This window comes from Pongo pygmaeus, chromosome 6, assembly GCF_028885625.2.
Source record: "Pongo pygmaeus isolate AG05252 chromosome 6, NHGRI_mPonPyg2-v2.0_pri, whole genome shotgun sequence".
NCBI lineage: Eukaryota > Metazoa > Chordata > Mammalia > Primates > Hominidae > Pongo > Pongo pygmaeus.
The window spans coordinates 87,282,472-87,301,681 of NC_072379.2; the positions used below are offsets into that span (position 1 = coordinate 87,282,472).

The following is a 19,210-nucleotide window of genomic DNA, read 5'->3' on the forward strand; positions in this document are numbered from 1 at the left end:
AAGGTTATTTAAAAAGAAATCATTCATTTAATAATTAAAAATAAGATTCATTTGTGGACTGAAACACTGTAAGCCAAGCATAGGCCCAAAGTCCATTTCCATAATCAAAATATTAATACCTGAAAAAAACTGAGGATGTATTTATGAAGAAAATACCAAGTGGCCAAGGCCAGAATGTGCAAAAAACCTTCCAACTATAATAATTTGTAAAATATATATACATATATAAACATGTTGAGAAGAACACATGTAACCCTTAATCTCCACATCTCTATACAATATAAATTCCATGAGACTGGAACTCTCATCCTTTCTGTCCTACAGAAATGCCTGCCACATTTGGTGCTCACTAAAATAATAATAAAAAAGCTTACTTTTATAGAGCCATCTACTTTCTTTTCTTAGCAGTAAGATGTCTAAAATTCATAACCATCTACCTTAAGGTTTTGTCTAATCTTTATGCAAAAGAAAAGCTAAATTCAACTGAATTTCTTGAAGTAACATAAATGTATATCTCACTACATTTTTTAGTTCAATAAATTGTAATAAGTATGCATGCTCATCAACATTTAAGTATGTTTTAAATTGAATAGGCCTATGGTGGTGAGTGCAGGAATCTAACGACCACTCTCAGATGCACTTCCCAAACTGATGTCCAAGAAACATTGTTACCCATGGTATCACCAGAGATGCCCCTAGGAAGTATTCTGAGAAAGTAAAGTTAAACAGGTTTCTTCAATGTAGGATTTCACAAAGTCTTGAATATTAAATGCATATCCACTAAGAAGAGGATGTGAGTTTCCCAAACATATTTGTGCAGGTGTTTGTAGTCTACTTGTGGTTGCTGTTGAGTCTCTTTTCCTCTAAAATATATAAATGAATTACATAGAGCTGTTACCTAAATTAGACATAAGCTCAACAAGGATCCACAGACTCACCTTCCCGGCACAGAGACCTGAGGGAAGTTACTTGATGATTAGATTACCCACCAGGAAAATGGAGATAAAGATATGACTTAACTCATACTTGGCTTTAAGTGAATCCAAAATGGATATATGTTAGGTAATAAATAATTGTTCTGGTTATTATCATTATGTCTGTTTTCATCTGCTCAGGCTGCAATAATAAAATACCATGGACTGGTTGACTTAAACAACCAAAACTGATTTTCTTAGTTTTGGGGACTGGGAAGTCCAAGATCAAGGTCCAGCAGGGTTTGGTTCCTGGTCAGGACCCTTTTCCTAGCTGCCTTCTTGCTGTATACTCACACGGGGGAGAGGGAGAGAGAGTTCTCTGTTATCTCTTCAACATAAGGACACTAACCCAACTAGATCAGGGCCCTACTCTTATGATCTCATTTAATTTTAACTACTTCCATAAAGGCCTTATCAACAAATACAGTCACATTGAAGGTTGGGGCTTCAACATATGAATTTTGAAGGGAGACACAATTCAGTCCATACCAATTCCCTTTCCATCTGATTTATATCCTTTCACTCCTTACTATCTACTATATTGCTAAAACAATAAAAATTTGAGGCTGTTGAGATGTGAACAGGTTTTTCAATTTACTGCTGCCACAGACCTGTGGAGGCCCAGAGTAGGGTTGTCGGTTTGGCTCTTCAGATCAAGTGAATGAAGCCATTCTACCCTGAGAAGACGGGAAATAAAGAGAAGCTGTCATCTGGCTTCCTAACTCAGCCATCAAGTTAATGTCACGCTATATTATTATAAAGCGGTTCGACATAGAAAGAGCTTGGGCATGAGAAATAAGGGCACCACATATATTTTACAACTCTTCTCATACTTAGCAGGAAAACCACCTTAAGAAACAAAGCTTTGCTACTACTGGACCAGCTAAATCCATAATGTTATAAATTAAGAAATTTCCATATGGTGTATATCAAAACAAATCATCACAATCCCAGAATGTAAAAATATGATGAAAAATAAAAAGTCAAAGGACAGACCAAAAGGAAACATTTGTCTTCAAAGTAACATTTAACATTACTATTAATATGTGTATGGAATGCAAAGAACAGAGCATATTATCAAAAACAAAGAAAACAACCAAATGTACTAATGAATAAATTAGAAACACAAAAGAGCCGACAACTCTTCAGTCAAAGGGAAACTGTGAGAACTGCTTGCCCAGATCACAGTGTTTGGAGGCTGTGTGTGTAACTGCACCACCAACGCCCCCTCTTTGTCCTCACCTTGCCTCCAGGCGAAGGTCTGCTCATCTTTTGAGCTGCACATACATGTCACCTCCCCTCCTATGCTGGCCACATCCTCCAGGTACCTCCTCAAACATCTTTTTATACTTGAAGCCTTCATGTTACCTACTGTAATTATTTCCCCACGAGATGTGGAACTTTTCTGAGTGCGAAACTAAGCCTTTCTCACTTTGCATCTCCAGTCTCTAGTATCTGGCACAAGTTCTGACACAGGGTGGGTATTCAGTACGAGGTCATTTAATAAATAACTTTCATCACTCTCAAGGCAGTAATAGGAAACAAATGGAGGTTTAACAATAATTTACTTAGATACTCAAAGGAATACAGCTTTAAACATTTACTGTGGAACAAATTATATACTTAATAGTAAAAAAAATGTAAATGATAAAAATTGGTTCAGCCCTTCAGAAAAGTAACATGGCAATACCTATGCAAGAAATCTCAGCAATCCCAATTCATGCTAGGCACAGTGGCTCATACCTGCAATCCCAGCACTTTGGGAGGCCAAGGCAGGCAGATCACTTGAGGCCAGGAGTTTGAGATCAGCCTGGCCAACATGGCGAAACCCTGTCTCTATAAAAAATAAATAATAAAAATTTAATTTAAAAAAACTCAGCAATCTATTCATTTTTTCTGAGTGTCAGTCAGAATTTCATCCAAAGAAAGCAGCAAAAGAAGAAAATTAGCAGGTATAGAAATTCGTATTTAAAACATCAAAATATGAGAAAGTACTTATATAGGAGGAAAATGAGCAAAGTATCCCACATCAACTTATTGAAATATTATGCAACCATTAAAACTGGTAATTTAAGACTGCATTTTTTTAAATGTTTAAGGTGATATGTGCAACAGTTCATCACATGTGTATTTGAGAATGCAAAGTATGTCATTTCTGGCATATTGTAAACACAGACTTTTAAAAATGAAACTATTATTTCTTTAAACAGCTTGAGGTATAATTTACATACTATACAATTCACTCATTTGAAGTGTACAGTTCAACGGTGATATGGTTTGGCTCTGTGTCCCCAACTCAAATCTCATCTTGTAGCTCCCATAATTCCCATGTGTTGTGGGAGGGAGCCAGTGGGAGATAACTGAATCAGGGAGGCAGGTCTTTCCCTTACTGTTCTCGTGATAGTAAGTCTCACAAGATCTGACGGTTTTAAAAATGGGAGTTTTCCTGCACAAGCTCTCTCTCTTGTCTGCCACCATGTGAGATGTGCCTTTCACCTTCTGCCATGATTGTGAGGCCTCCCCAGACACGTGGAACTGTAAGTCCATTAAACCTTTTTCTTTTGTAAATTGCCCAGTCTAGGGTATATCTTCATCAGCAGTGTGAAAATGAACTAATACAAATGGTTTTTAGTATATTCACAGAGTTGTGCCAAACATCAACAAAATCCATTTTAGAACATTTTGATGATCTCAAAGAGAGCCGCAGCTGTCAATCCCCCACCCCACCCCATCATCTCCTCCCCACCACTACTTCCACCTCAGCCCTAAGCAACCATTAATCTACTTTCTGTCTCTATAGATTTACCTATTTTGGACATTTCATATAAACTGAATCATACAATATGTGGTCCTTTGTGACTAGCTTCTTTCATTTAGCATAATGTTATCAAAGTTCACTCATGTTGCAGCATCTATCAGTACTTCACTTCTTTCTATTAATGAATAACATTTCATTATATAGATATGCTGCACTTTATCCATTCATCAGATGATGGACATTGGGATTGTTCCCACATTTTGGCTAGTATGAACAATGCTGCTCTGTCCTTTCGTGCAAAAGTTTCTGTGTCGACACGTTCTCATTTCTCTCGGGTATATAATTGGAGTGGAATTACTGGATCATGTCATAATTCTATGTTTAACTATTTGAGGAACTACAGACTGTTTTCCAAAGCAGGTGAATCATTTTGCAGTCCCAGGGTATGAGAGTTTCAATTATTCACATCCTCATCAACATTTGCAATTACCTGTTTTTGTTTTTGTTTTTTTATTCAGGCTATCCTAGGTAGCTCATCATGATTTTGATTTTAATTTCCCCGTGAAGTGGTAGCTCATGATGGTTTTGATTTGAATTTCCCTGATGGCTAATAAAGTTCAGCACCTTTTCATATGTTTATTGGCCATTTGTATATCCTCTTTGAAGAAACATCTGTTCAGATCCTTTGCCAAGAATTTTAATTGGGTTGTCTTTTATTATTGAGTTGTAAGAGTTCTTTATATATTCTGGATACCAGTCCCTTTATCAGGTATGTGATTTGTAAAATTTTTATTTCTCTGGATATATTTAAAAGAATAATATTAAGAAAGTGAAAAGACAAGCCACAGAGGCTTTCAATGGTTTTTTTAGAGTTGTGCCAAACATCCACAAAATCAACTTTAGAACACTTTGATGATCTCAAAGAGATCAAACCACAGAGGCCTGTCTTTTCACTTTCTTAATATTATTCTTTTAAATGTATCCAGAGAAACCTAAATATCATATTTTATTCCCACCATAATCCATATAAAACATACATTAACAAGACTTTTAAAATTTACATTGTATGCTTTCCTCCTTGAAATCATATTTCATTCCTCCTCTCCATCCAAATTTCAACCTAATGAAATAAATACATTTATGCTTAAAGTCTTGTACTGACTTACAAATACTCTATCATATTTCTCTGCATCATAAAATTTCATACATACTTTAAAATTTTTAAATGGCTTTGATTTCCTGTGACCACAAAACTCTAGGCTTTAATATTTTTCTTCTAGATTAATTATCATTATTAATATTAAACAAAAAGCACGTTTACTGTGATAGTTATTAAACATAAGGAAAAAATTTCATTGGTAATGAATTGCTTAACAGGGTGGGAGATAGTTAAGAGTCTGAAGATTTGCCTGACATCAAAACTATAAACTAGTCCTTTGATGATCAGGACTTTGAAAACCTTGGGTCAATATACCATGGTAAGATTACAGATGGAGGAGAGTGGTTTTATGTAAAACAGAAAAGGATATGGCAGGCTGGTCTGAGTGCAGTGGTGTTTACAACTAATTGATCACGACCAATTACAGATTTCTTTATTCCTTCTCCACTCCCATTGCTTTTGACTGCCTTAAAAATAAATAAATAAACAAATAAATATAAAAGTAAAGGACATGGCAGAAGAAAAGGTAGGAGATACCCAAACCATGGGTGTGTTTTGAAGGGATATCAATTTCCAGAAAAAATACATCACAAGGTAAGGATCTGGAAATCAACTCCCTTCTAACTTTTGAGGTGTACATACCTCTTGGAAAGTTTCCTTAAGTGTACAGGTTCCCCAGTTAGAAGACAGCTGCCATGGAGCAGCAGTCTCCAACTTTTTTGACACCAAGGACTGGTTTCATGGAAGACAATTTTTCCAGAAACAGAGGGCTGGGGTGGTGGGAATTGGTTTCAGGATGATTCAACTGCAATACATTTATTGTGCACTTTATTTCTATTATTATTACATTGTAATATATAATAAAATAATTATACAACTCACCATAATGTAGAACCAGTGGAAGCCCTGAGCTTGTTTCCTGCAACTAGACAGTCCCATCTAGTGACGTGTGACAGTGACAGATCATCAGGCATTAGATTCTCATAAACATGTAACCTAGATCCCTTGTGTGCTCAGTTCACAATAGAATTCATGATCCTACGAAAATCTAATGCCCCCATCGGTCTGACAGGAGGCGGAGCTCAGGCAGTAATGCTTGCTTGCCCACTGCTCACCTTTGGCTGTGCAGCCCAGTTTCTAACAGGCCACAGTACCAGTCGGTGGCCCAGGGATTGGGACCCCTGCTATAGAGGATCTTAGAGATGGTTGTGCTCCCTTCATTATGCACAATGAATTCTTGTCATATTACATAAAGTCTCATTTGCTAACACCTCTTTCTATATAGGTTAGAAGTGGTACCCTATATAGAGAAAGGAGCTTACTTTCTCTAATAATTCATGAAATAGGGTGGGTCAAAGCAGTCAAAGCAAACTGAAATAACCAAGTAGGGTTGTATTAAGCATTTGGTAAAAATATACCCAAATGCTGATTAATTTTACGTTCTTTTCTATTTTTACCCTAAAAGTTTGATGGCTTCCAATCACTTGCCACACTAGACAGTGATATATAAATAAGCCTAAAATAGCTACTTTTAATTAAAATCAGACTTAAGCTTGACAAGAGCTCATGACTAGATTAATATTGCTTACAGTCGTCTAAATGTCACTTTGACAAACTAAATGTTTGTCTTGATGACATCTTCCCCTAGGCATATGGCACTTCCATTAACTCTAGTGTTATCTTTGTTAGAAGCAGAAGAAGATGCTTCATTGGTTCATTGTTTTCAGAATATTCACAATTTTACGAGGCATCTCTTTGGTTTTGATTTATAATTGCTCATAACATTAAAGGGAAAGATCTCTGCACAGCTAGCCAGTGTGTTTTTTTAAATTAGTATCTATTTCAAAGAACAAAGTGTTCTCTTTGAAACAAATACTTAACAGCAATGATCTAAATTTTAGATTAAAATATCACCTTACAAAGTATGACATTAAAAAAAAGATGTTACACTAAATTTTACAATGGCAATCTTGAGTGACTCTGAGAAACTTTGCAAATATGAAATCATGGAAGAATATAAATTCATAATAGTCATCAATTTCATCCAACAAGCATTTAATGAAAACTAATCTTGAATAAGACCCTGTGATAGAAACTGTGGAGAATAAACACACTTTAGCCCTTGAAAAGATTCTGATTGCCAAACTGGCACCACCAAATACACAAAGAATTTATAAGGGGACTCATTATTTAAATATTTATCCCCAAACTTAGTTGTCACAATTCAAAAATATTCTCTAGGAAACCAATCACTTATGAAATCAGCTTAGCACTTAAACAGTCCTCCCTGCCTGCCCTTACCACCAATGGCATTAAAATGCAAACAAATCAACTACAAATCTTGCAAAATAGACAATATTCCATAAGACTGATGAAAGTAATTCTGGAAACCTGCTTAAATAACAAGACCACAAAAAATGAGGCTCTCAGGATCCTCTTCATAATAATCAAAGAAGAAGAAAACTACAAATTTATAGATGCTTTAAAAGAGAATAAAATGCATATCAAATGTAAAAAATAATGGAAAAATTAAGATGGACCCTCTTTATGATTATGCTTATGCAAAGGATAGTGTATTGTTTTACCATATAAACTGTCAGAAAACTTATTCCCCAAAAAACCTTACTGAATTCATTTGTTTTTTCCTAATAATTAGCATATACTTGCAAATAAACACTGGAACAAACTTTCTTTTGATGATTATCCATTTATTTTTTAAAAGACTCAATTCTAATCAAACTTTTTATGCATATTAACCATAAATTTTTTATCTTCATCTTCTTTTGCTCTATAAACAGCAGTTTTATACAAATATAAAATTTTATACCTTCACAGCTACTAGTCCAAAAAAGACACTTATTCAATTAAACATCTTTTAAAATATTTTAACAAAGTACAAATATATTCACAACATAATCTGCTGACTAAAGTCTCCAACAAAGTTTACAGTACCTACAACAGCATATACGGATGCCTAGAATAGTTTGTAGATTAATTTAGCTTACAGTTACATCTACTGCTTTAAGAAATACCATTAATACAAATGCATGATTTACAATATACCCGTCATAGCAAGAAAAAAAAGATTTATAAAATAAAATGTCTTTTAGGCATTTATTATGCCAAGTATTTAAATGATTACTGTCATTATGACGTATGAATAATGCTCTTTTAGAAGTAAAAGCTAGATTTTATTAGCTCAAGGACCACTGAACAGCTTGTAGGAAGCTCCAAAGTAAAATTTGCCTATCCTTACTATAAAATAAATGGAACAGTAGCAATCTCTGTATATTCCTTAAACATAAACTATGATGATTCCATTTGTATTAATTGGGCCTTGAGTAAATGAATTGTTACAAATAAAAATAAACAAAATTTTAGAAACCAGTTAACACAACTGACCCAAATTTGGTTTTTAATTGTGTGCATATATCTAAGAAATTTTACCATGAGGTACATATTAAAAATTAATAATTATTTCTAACTTATGCATAAGCCAAAATGCTCACTTTTATCATGGAAGCACAATTTACTTCTGAAAATAGTCTACATAAATAATATGTAAACATACAGTTTTGAGACAGACTAACATCCTCTCATGTTCTATGAATCAAAATGCAAAAGTCCCATAGTTATGTAAATCAACACATTTTCATTAATTTGGGACATATTGATATTATATGCCTATGTGCATACCTATGTACACTATAAAACAATTTTTTTTTTTTTTGAGACAGAGTTTCACTTTGTCGCCCAGGCTGGAGTGCAGTAGCACAATCTCGGCTTACTGCAACCTCCACCTCCCAGATTGAAGCAATTCTCCTGCCTCAGTCTCCCGAGTAGCTGAGACTACAGACTACAGGCATGTGCCACCACACCCAGCTAATTTTTGTATTTTTAGTAGAGATGGGGTTTCGTCATGTTGGCCAGGCTGGTCTCGAACTCCTGACCTCAGGTGATCCGCCCACCTCGGCTTCCCAAAGGGCTGGGATTACAGGTGTGAGCCACTGTGCCCAGCCTGTAAGATAAATTTTCACAATGTTTCTAGTGACAACATACTTTCTAGCCCCAACTACTGGAAAGAAAATAAAAACTTAATATAAAAACTAATTTCCCTTTTTTTAAAACAAGTAAAGTTTTAAGTGGAAAAATAGAGCCAACACTCCTCATTACAACATGGACTGGGCACTAAAAGGTTCAGTGTCAAAAATGTCTTCATTCCCCAACATAATAAAAGATATAAGAGCATTCTCTCTAGTCTGGAAGTCAGATTATCTTTACTGTTTTGTCTTAAAAACTGCTTTCCAGGGTACAAGATAGCCATGCTGGTTAAATTCCTTCTACTGCCAACTTTATACCTGATATAACCATATAGGTTGGCATCTTGCAGCACCACACCCATGATAACCACTGCCAATCACTTTACTCCAAAAAAGAAGAGGGCACTAAAGGCAATTACCACCCATAGCACTGAACAGGCAATAAAGCCCAACCAAAAGATCCTTGATTCAGCCTCTGAGACAGTTTTGTTATCTTAAGGGGATGCCTTCCTGGACTCCCAGTGGCTCTTCCTGGACACCTAGTGGTTCTTCTCATCTTCATCAGTATGATTCCACCAATGCAGGTCCACCATTAGTCTACCTGTGACAGTCTTCACTGCCCCCAAATCACATGGCAACAAGAGAACTGTCACCATCCAGGCAGTATAACTGCTGCTGAGCAATTCACAGAGAAGATGGATTATAACTGCATGGACTCAAAGGAGTAAATAGAAAAATTATGCTATTGGGTGTCTAATCTTTATTTGGTCTATTGTTTTTAATCCCCTATTCTGAGAGGCATTTTTGGTCTATTAAGTTGTCTTCTCTTCTGCATTGAAGGGTGAAACATCTTCAGTGTCATCATTACTGTCCTGCTGCAACATGGCAGCCATGCGCTAGTTCCTTGATCTTCATCTTAAATGGATTCACCTTCAGTGACCTTTTTCCAGTGCCATTTACCCTTGAGCTTCCTGTATCTTTCTAGTTCCAATTAAAGAGCAACATTCTAGCCAGATCTAGGCAGACTAAAATCATGTGCTTGAAGGGACTTTCTGCTGCGAAACCTCGTAACCCAGTCCCCGAGGGCCTTTCTTGTTACCAACTGTGTACACTGTGCACTACTCTTTTGCCTCTGAGTTTTGTGGTCCACTCCAAACCAACTGCTGAACAAGATGCAAAAGTCTCCCCAGTCTATAAGTCTTCATGGGTTTCTTTGTTAATCACTAAGAAACAGATAAACATGGAACTGTCAAAAAATCCTTACAATAGTGGCGCCTAGTCTAAGGATCTAAACTGCTTCCCAGAAAGGTAAAACATACTCTGCTTTTATTCACTCATTAATACTACCCCACCACTACCATAATTCCCCACTCTACCTCATACCTTATCATTAGCCAAATCCCTTCCTCCAAGGTGGTCTGCTCTCCCTAAATGAAAATGCAAGTGAAGCAGAACAGTGGGTATCAGGTGGACAGTTTGCCTTTCTGAGGAGCCCCGGCTAAGAGTCACCATGTAAGCAAGGCATTTTCCACATGTCCAGTCATTCATGAAACATCTGCTGTGACTTATCACGTCATGACTTACCTTATCAGTGATAATGTAGATCACCCAACAAATTCAGAAAAGTTATGTGAGCAGCTTAGAGAAATAAACCAAGACCAGAAGGCAGAAATCCTTGATTCCATGCTGCTTCCATGAGAAGGGGGGTTCTGAATCCTACCAGAGTACCACCACCTTTTGATAGCAAATGTTTGTAATATACAGAGACAGTATGTACACAGAGAAAGAAAAACAACATAAAGTCCAAAATGTAATATAAAAAGAAAATAAAAGAGATTAACTTTTATTGTCTTTCATATGTGTGATTTAGGTACACACACACACACACACACACACACACACACACACCCCAAGATGTAAATACTCAGAGATAACACCACCAAATGATTTAATGATGTAGTAAGATGCTTGCAACCACTTTTAATGGGTAAATTTGGATTTTAAAAAAGTAAAAAACATTCACCTGAATATTCTCAACATTTTTTATTGGATAACTTAGAATTAGGGCTAAATTTGTATGTACACACACACATATACATAACCATCATATTTCCTACAAACGTGTATTAGTGCAGTTGTATATATAATAATTCAAATATCACAAACATCACTGCTACTACGGATGGGATTTGCCAGAATGGTAGACATTACTTTGTAATGTTGCTAATAAGTCAAAGTACAACCTTTGAAGTACTCAGCAGCTGCATTTCTGAAAATTTCAGAATACAGTCATGTGTTGCATAATGACATTTCAGTCAACAAAAACTTCATATATAATTCTGGTCCTATAAGATTATAGTATCATATTTTAACTATACCTTTCCTATGTTTAGATACACAAGTACTTATCACTGTGTTACAACTACCTACAGTAACATACTATACAGGCAGCCCAGGAACAATAGGCTATACCATATAGCTTAGGTGTGCAATAGGCTATACCATCTAGGTGTGTGTAAATATACTCTATGATGTCTGTACAACAAAAAAGCTGCCTCATGACACATTTCTCAGAATGTGCCCCCATCATTAGTGATGCATGACTGTATGTGTATTAAAACTGGACATACATAAATATAATTGTCTTTAAATGTTAAATGGAGTTGGGTTTTTGTTTTTTTGTATGTGTTTTTGTGTGTGGTTTTTTTTGTTTTTTGTTTTTTGTTTTTTTTGAGATAGTGTCTCGTTCTGTTGCCCAGGCTGGAGTGCAATAGCGCTATCTTGGCCACTATCTTGGCTCACTGCAACCTCTGCCTCCCAGGCTTAAGTGATTCTTGTGCCTCAGTCTCCCAAGCAGATGTGATTACAGGTGCACGCCACCACGCCTGGCTAATTTTTGTATTTTTAATAGAAATGGGGTTTCACCATGTTGGCCAGGCTGGTCTCCAACTCCTGGCCTCAAGTGATCCACCCACCTCAGCCTCCCAAAGTCCTGGGATTACAGGTGTGAGCCACCGCACCCAGCCAAGTTAGGTTTTTGGTTTAGGTAATTACAAATAGGTTTTTCATCAATTGAATCTCCAACGGGGACATTCAAAGATTTTGCAAAATGCATCAAATAAGCATTCACATAGTTAGCTGTTCTGTACACTACAGAATGTCTAGCACCCTTTAACCTCTGCCCACCAAACACCAGTAGCACACTTCATTCTTTGGGACAACCAGTAGTTCCCATGAATTTCCAAAACACTCCATTAGGGGGCAGTACCACTCCTACTGAGACCCGCTGAATAAAGCCATCCTAAAAGTATTGACTAGGGACGGACAGACACCAGACCCAGTGCTAGTGAGACACTAGGGACAAAGTGATTAAAAATACAGAGCAAGAGCTTAGAGCACAGTGGGGAAAGTGACATTAAACAACTGTCCAAGTAATTATGTCAATACAAAATACTATAAATGCCATGAAGGAAAGCTATAAACTGCTAATTTAGATGGTGGGGTGGCATCAGACTTGAGGAGTTTGTGAATTACTAAAATTCTTTTATTAACTTGGAGACATAAGTAGGGTTGGCAGCTGTATAATTTTGCCATGAAAGGTCATTTAAAAATATTAATAATAACTAGCATTTGTAATCACCGTAGTAGCAAGAGGCAGTAATGAAATCATCTCTGAATTTTAAAAAAATATATAAAACAAAAAAGTACTTTTAGCTTGGTGGAAAACCTCACTACATTTTTTTTAATGTCTTTGCTGCAGGCTGGTATAAGACAGCAGCATTTTGCTATCATATACTAGATCTCTATGTGGTCTCTGGACCAGAGGCATCAACATCACCTGAGAGTCTGTGAAAAATGCAAACTTTCATCTCAGACCTACTGCATCAAATCAATCTCTCTCTCTCTCTCTCTGTCTCTCTCTCTTCTTAAGGGTCAGGGTCTCACTCTGTCGCCAAGGCTGGAGTGCAGTGGTGGGTGTGATCATAACTCACTGTAGCCTGCAACATCTGGACTCAAATGATTCTCCCGCCTTGAGTCTCCTGAGTAACTGGGACTACAGGCACGCAACCCCATGCCTGTCTAAGTTGTTTTTTAAATATATATGTACATTTTTAGAGACAAGGTATCTCACTATGTTGCCTAGGCTGGTCTCAAACTCCTGGCCTCTACTGATCCTCCTACATCAGCCTCCCCAGTCACTGGAATTACAGGCACGAGCCACTATGCCTGGCCCAAATTTCATCTTAACAAGATCCCCAGGTGATTCACACCCACACTGAAGTTTGAGAAGGACTGTGGCAGAATAGATCATATGGACCCTCAATGGCTGAAATTCAGCCATAGCCATCTACATTTAAGAATCAGTAATGGCCTTTAACACTTGGAAGTGATTGAGGAGTCCTGGAAAAATCAGGGTGAAAAATGAAACAGAAAGCAGACAAGCTGCTATAACAAAAGTATCTTGGGGTGGGAAGGAAAGCAAACAAGCTACAATCCTAAAAAATCATCTTTCTGGCCAGGCACGGTGGCTCATGCCTATAATCCCAACACTTTGGGAGGCTAAGGCAGGTAGATCACTTGAGTCCAGGAGTTCAAGACCAATCTGGGCAACACAGCAGAACCCCATCTCTACAAAAATAAAAATAAAAATTGCCATGGATAGTGGCACACACCTGTGGTCCCAGCTACTTGGGAGGCTGAAATGGGAGGATCACTTGACCCTGGGAGGTCAAGGCTGTAATGAGCCATATTTGCACCACTGTACTCTGGACTAGTAGAGCAATACCCTGTCTCAAAAAATAATAATAATTGAGAAGAAAAAAAATGAAGTGCAAATCACAAACAAAAAGCATTCACAGCTTTGCAGTAGATTTTAGGAGCATAAAACTGAGTTGCACGACTCCTATGTGGGAGAATGCCTCCAGGGATTTTGCTAAATGCTGAGTCTTGTCCTGAATGCTACTCCTACCATAAGACAAAGCAATTTTTATCACTATTGGTCAAGAATTCAGCCTGCTGTTTAGGTGACTTCAGTAGCACCTGTTTAGGTGCTACAGTTGAATTCACGTTCTGAGATCATTAATCCCACAATTAGTTTTTCTAACAAAGGAAATCTCTCTAGAAATGTGTTAATTATAAGCAAAGACATGAGGCCAGATTCATGTCTCTTTTCTAGGCCACTTTGATGGGAAAATAATTGCCAGTACAATGCAATGCCTTTTATAGTAAGAAGAAAAGTTACAGTAAAGATCTGTGCTAGCCGGGCACAGTGGCTCATGCCTACAATCCCAGCAGTTTTGGAGGCCAAAACACGAGGATTGCTTGAGCCCAGGAGTTTGAGTCCAGCCTGGGCAACACAGTGAGACCTCTGTCTCTACAAAAAATTTTTAAAACTTAGCCAGGTGTGGTAGCATGTACGTGTAATCACAGCTACTTGGGAGGCTGAGGTGGGAAAATCACTTGAGCTTGGGAGGGTGATGCTACAGTGAGCCATGATTGCACTACTGCACCCCAACCTGGGCAAAAAAGGAGACCCTGTCAAAAAAAAAAAAAAAAAAAAACCTGTGCTGACCAATAGTAGCCACTAGCCACATGTGGCTAATGAGCACCTGAAATGTGGCTAGTCTAAATTGAGATGTATAATAAAGTACACAAGCAGATTTTTAAACCAATACAAAAAGAGTAAAATATCTCAATAATAACTTTAATGTCCAAATTATATTTTTATATATGGGGTTTTTCAAGTATAATAAAAGTAAAGTCATCTGTTTCTTTTACTTTTCTGTTTTTTGTTTTGTTTTGTTTTTGTTTTTTGTTGTTTTTGTTTTGTTTTGTTTTTTGAGACAGGGTCTTATTCTATCACCGAGACTGGAGTGCGATGGTGCAATCAGAGCTCACTGCAGCCTCAAACTCTGGGCTCAAGTGATCGTCCCACCTCAACCTGTGGAGCAGCTAGGACTACATGACAGACACACATCACACCTGGCTAATTTTATTTTTTTGTAGAGACGAGGTTTCACTATATTGCCCAGGCTGGTCGCCAACTCCTGGCCTCAAGCCATCCTCCCACCTTAGCCTCTGAAAGACCTAGGACTACAGGCCTCAGCCACAACACTTGGCTTCTTTTACTTTTTTAATGTAACTACAAGAAAAATTTTAATGACATGAAGTTTGCATTATTTATGTATTGAACAGTGCTGGTCGAGAAGCTCATTCGAATTATACATGCATCAATCTTCAGTTTAGATTATAATCTATAGATAAATTATAGAAATTACAGATAATCTACAGATAATCTACAGATAATCCTAGAGAATAACTGCAGAAAACACGAATTTTGGAGGTAGCCAAACAAAAAGAGGTGCTTGGCAGTATTGATCTTTTCATTTTAACAGCTGAGTAAGAGAACCCTTTCAGAAATGTCTGCCTGAGGGTCTCTAAATTTATACCCAAAGAAGAGAGAAACATCAAGTATTTAATAAAAATAGCGCTGGGGGAGGAACTGATAAAAACTGAAGTGCAATCACAGTGATGACCAGTTCTCTCACAGCCTAGGAATGTAGGGGTGGAAAAGATAAACAAATTCCACTGACAATAGCCAATAATTTCCTGGTCTAAGGCATTCAAATAACTAAACCTTCCCGCCTCTAAGTAAATGGGAAAGTAAAACCACAATCCCAATACTTGCCTCAGATCAAGAATGGTGCTACCAGTGGAAGTCACAGAAAGATTGTATTGATTTGCAGAGGTATAACTATAAATTAAAATTAACTCATAGTTCTTCTTCCATAGTACAAAGAAAAACGGAAAAGCTCCCATGGAATTAAAAAGTAGATTCAGAAATCATTGTTTAAATAGCAAGACCTCCACACACAGTGTTAAAACATCTTCAATAATGGAAAATGATGCTGGGTCAGATTCAGTTTGGGAATAAGACTACGAGTATGAAGAAAAGCAAAGTAGCTAAAGCCATCTCCAATCTAGGCAGATTCCTCTCATTCCTGGCCCGGGGAACAATCCCATCACTTAGGAAATCTGGACCTCTGCCAGCCTGCTGCTTCTGTAGCATGCTGGGGGATGGGTGAGGAGGGTTTGGAAAAGTCTGGGCAGCTGGCTTTTATCACAAAGCCTTCTCTCTTAGAAAGGCCTATAATGAATTTCCTAGACATGATATAACACAATATTTTAAGTGATTAATAGTGCAAAAATATTACATTTAAAATACTACATTTAAAAAATGAATGTCCAAGGTTTAAGAGATCAATAATTACACGAATTAAATGTGATGCAAATATTAAAATAATTGTATTTTAGTGGTTTTTGAATTGCTTTCATTAGGCTTAACCTCAAAACATCTAAATAGGAGAGGAAGAAACTAATCAGTTGAAAGCTTAATGTACATGGCAGGTACTACCATAACTTATTCCACTTAAAAGTAACTTTTTTAAAAGACAGAGTCTGGCTATGTTGCCCAGGCTGGAGGGCAGTGAAGCCATTGCAGTGCACTTCAGCCTTGCACTCCTGGACTCAAGCCATCCTCCTGCCTCAGCCTTCTGAGTAGCTAGGACAACGGGCGTGTGTCACCACGCCTGGCCAGGTTTTTTTTATTTTTTAGAACTGGGGTCTTGTTATATTGCCCAGGCTTGTCTCAAGCAGTCCTCCTTCCTCGATCTCCCAAAGCACTGAGATTATAAGCCACTGTGCCCAGACACAATTAACTTTTAGTAGAGAATTTACTATGAGCCATTCACTGTTTTAAGTGTTTTACATGTTTTAAAACTGTTGTGATCCTATCAACCCTATGAGCTAAGTATTATTAGCATCCTCCTGTTCGAGATGAGGAAGCTGAGGCATCAAGATGTTAAGTATCACATAGCCAAGGAGTGTTGGAGCCTGGATATGACTGACTACAGGTTTATGACACCGGGCAGCTGGTTCCAGCATCCTGACTTATCGCCCTATAATATATGAGACTGCCTCACAGCCTTCACTCGCAGATGAGGACGCTGAAGCTCAGGGAGATTAAGCAACTGTCTTTCATGGTAACAAAGCTACTAAGTGGTGGAGCAGAGTTTCAAATCCATATCTAATGCTAAATCCTTCTCATAAGCAGCTTCCTGTTATCACCAAACCTCTGCTCCAGTTTGTAATGCTGTCAGAAATATCTCATTTTCTCCTGTTCTCAGGGGATGGTTGCTAGCCACTTCTCTCTTTCCTCTTAGCCAAACTGCCAATACTGCCTCCACAGTTTGAGCTGTTGGCTCTTGAGGCACCTAAAGAATACAAAATAGGATTTATGTTTCTCACTGCTATGTAAAATTAAGCATTCAGGTCCATAAATCTAGAACACAGAAACACAGAACATAGAGAACAAAATGCGTTTGTCTGAACAGACAAATTAGAGAGTGACTCATTACTTGTCATTAATGTTATGAAATAGAAGAAATAACTACCTTTTTGAAATCCACATTGCTAGGGTTTCTAGGTCACATACCTCCCCTAATCTGATGCTGAATGCAATGTCTTTTAATCCTGACCTTTTCAGGAGAAGCAGAATAAGGGGGTGAGGGTGAGAGGGCAGGAAACCTGGGTCCCAGACAAAGCTCCACTGTGAAAACAGAAGACTGTGGCCTGGGGAACAGCACTTACCTTCCCCGAGTACAATTTCCACCTCTACAAAACAGAGATGAAACTATATGTCCACTCCTTCACAGGGCTGTTTTGTTGCAAAAATTCACTGAAATACCATACGAAATTGTTTTGTAAGCTATGAAGCCCTATAAAATATGTATTATAAATATGCAGTGACACTCCTGCCTAATCTTAGCAAGCATGAGAAGGGGTTTCAGGGATTCTGATGATAACAAAGAGGAAGACAGCAGTCTGTGCCTCTAATCCCACACACCCAGTAACCCAACCTTCCAGATGAAATCTTCACTGGACTTTCAGGTTCAGGAGCTGTGTTTTAAAACAACAGTGAGAGATAATAAGCACTGATTTAAATAAAAGGCTTGAAAACTCCAGGAAGGCATTATCACTACTGTAACTGCCATCCTAATCAAATCTCTGAGGGATGGCTCAGGATGCTCAAGGGGAAAGTTAATTGCTAGACTTTCTGATCAAGTGTGAGACGGTGAAAATTTTACCTTAAAATCACTGAAAACAAAAAACTGATATTCACAATACTTACATATTCTACTTTTTAATAAATTGAAAAAGAAAACTTAAAAAAAAACCTAATACCTTAAAATCTAATATTCAGAACACTTCAGGTTTTCCTTTTCAGTTGTGCTTTTTTCCTTCCTTCTTTCCCACTATTGCCATGCCAGTATCCCAGCCTGCCATCAGCCCTGCCAAAGAGATGCATATATACAGAGAAAAGCCCTTTAAAGAGAGCAAAATAACTATAAAGACCTCAAAATTCAACTAAAGAAACAGCTGCCCATTTCTTAAAATAAAAGATGTCTAATTATTGGTATTCATGTGGTCAGCCTACGCCCTCAGAAGGGCACAGATCCACTCTTTCAGTCACAGCAGAAATCCTTTTAAGCCATTTGACATCCTGCACTGTGCAGTTTTAGACCTACGTATATGTCTGGGTTAGAGGAAAAACACATCATCATAAACTCTATAAAGAAAAAAGATTACGGAAGACAAAGACAACAAAAATTTTAAAATAAATAAAAAGAATTTTTAAAAATATATATATAACACGAGAAAGCCAGTGAGCTGACAAATGGCATGCTATTACATTAATAATGGAAACTATGAATATTCATTACACAATTGTCATAAATAGAAGGAAGGAAAACCAGAGAGTGCAGATGGAGCAAAAACTCAGAGTGCTAAAAAAAAAAAGAAAGAAAACACATGCAGTCTCAGACAATATTTTTTAAGTAGGATCCCTGGGTAGAAACTTTGATCTAAGATAAGATGGGACAGTAAAGAAAGAATTTCCTTATACAAGGTAAATAAACAGTATAAACTACCCAGAATGACAGGAAGAGCTTTCAGTAAAAACACAGTTGGGGTAGTCTTCACTTAGGATGTTTTGGAAAAAGGATAATCTAGCTCCCAAATCACAAATAAGGTTAGCAGATATTGCTTCACCCTTCCACACTCCCACTACCCACTTAGAGAAAGGACCACCCCAGATAAAAATCCAATGCACTAATGTGCAATCTCAAATGCTTTTAATTTTTATATATCTTGGGAATGAAGAAGAAAACCAAAAATATAAATAGGATTAACCCCAAAACATGTGCTCAGGGATCACAAC

At 37.3% G+C, this 19,210-nt stretch overlaps 1 protein-coding gene and 1 pseudogene across 3 annotated transcripts in view; both read right to left on the bottom strand.

Moving 5' to 3' along the window:
* Positions 1-19,210, bottom strand: part of CDK14 (cyclin dependent kinase 14) — a 592,881-nt gene that overhangs the window by 547,526 nt on the left and 26,145 nt on the right. The window lies entirely within an intron of this gene.
* On the bottom strand, positions 8,934-9,673 carry LOC129040985 (Golgi apparatus membrane protein TVP23 homolog B-like; annotated as a pseudogene).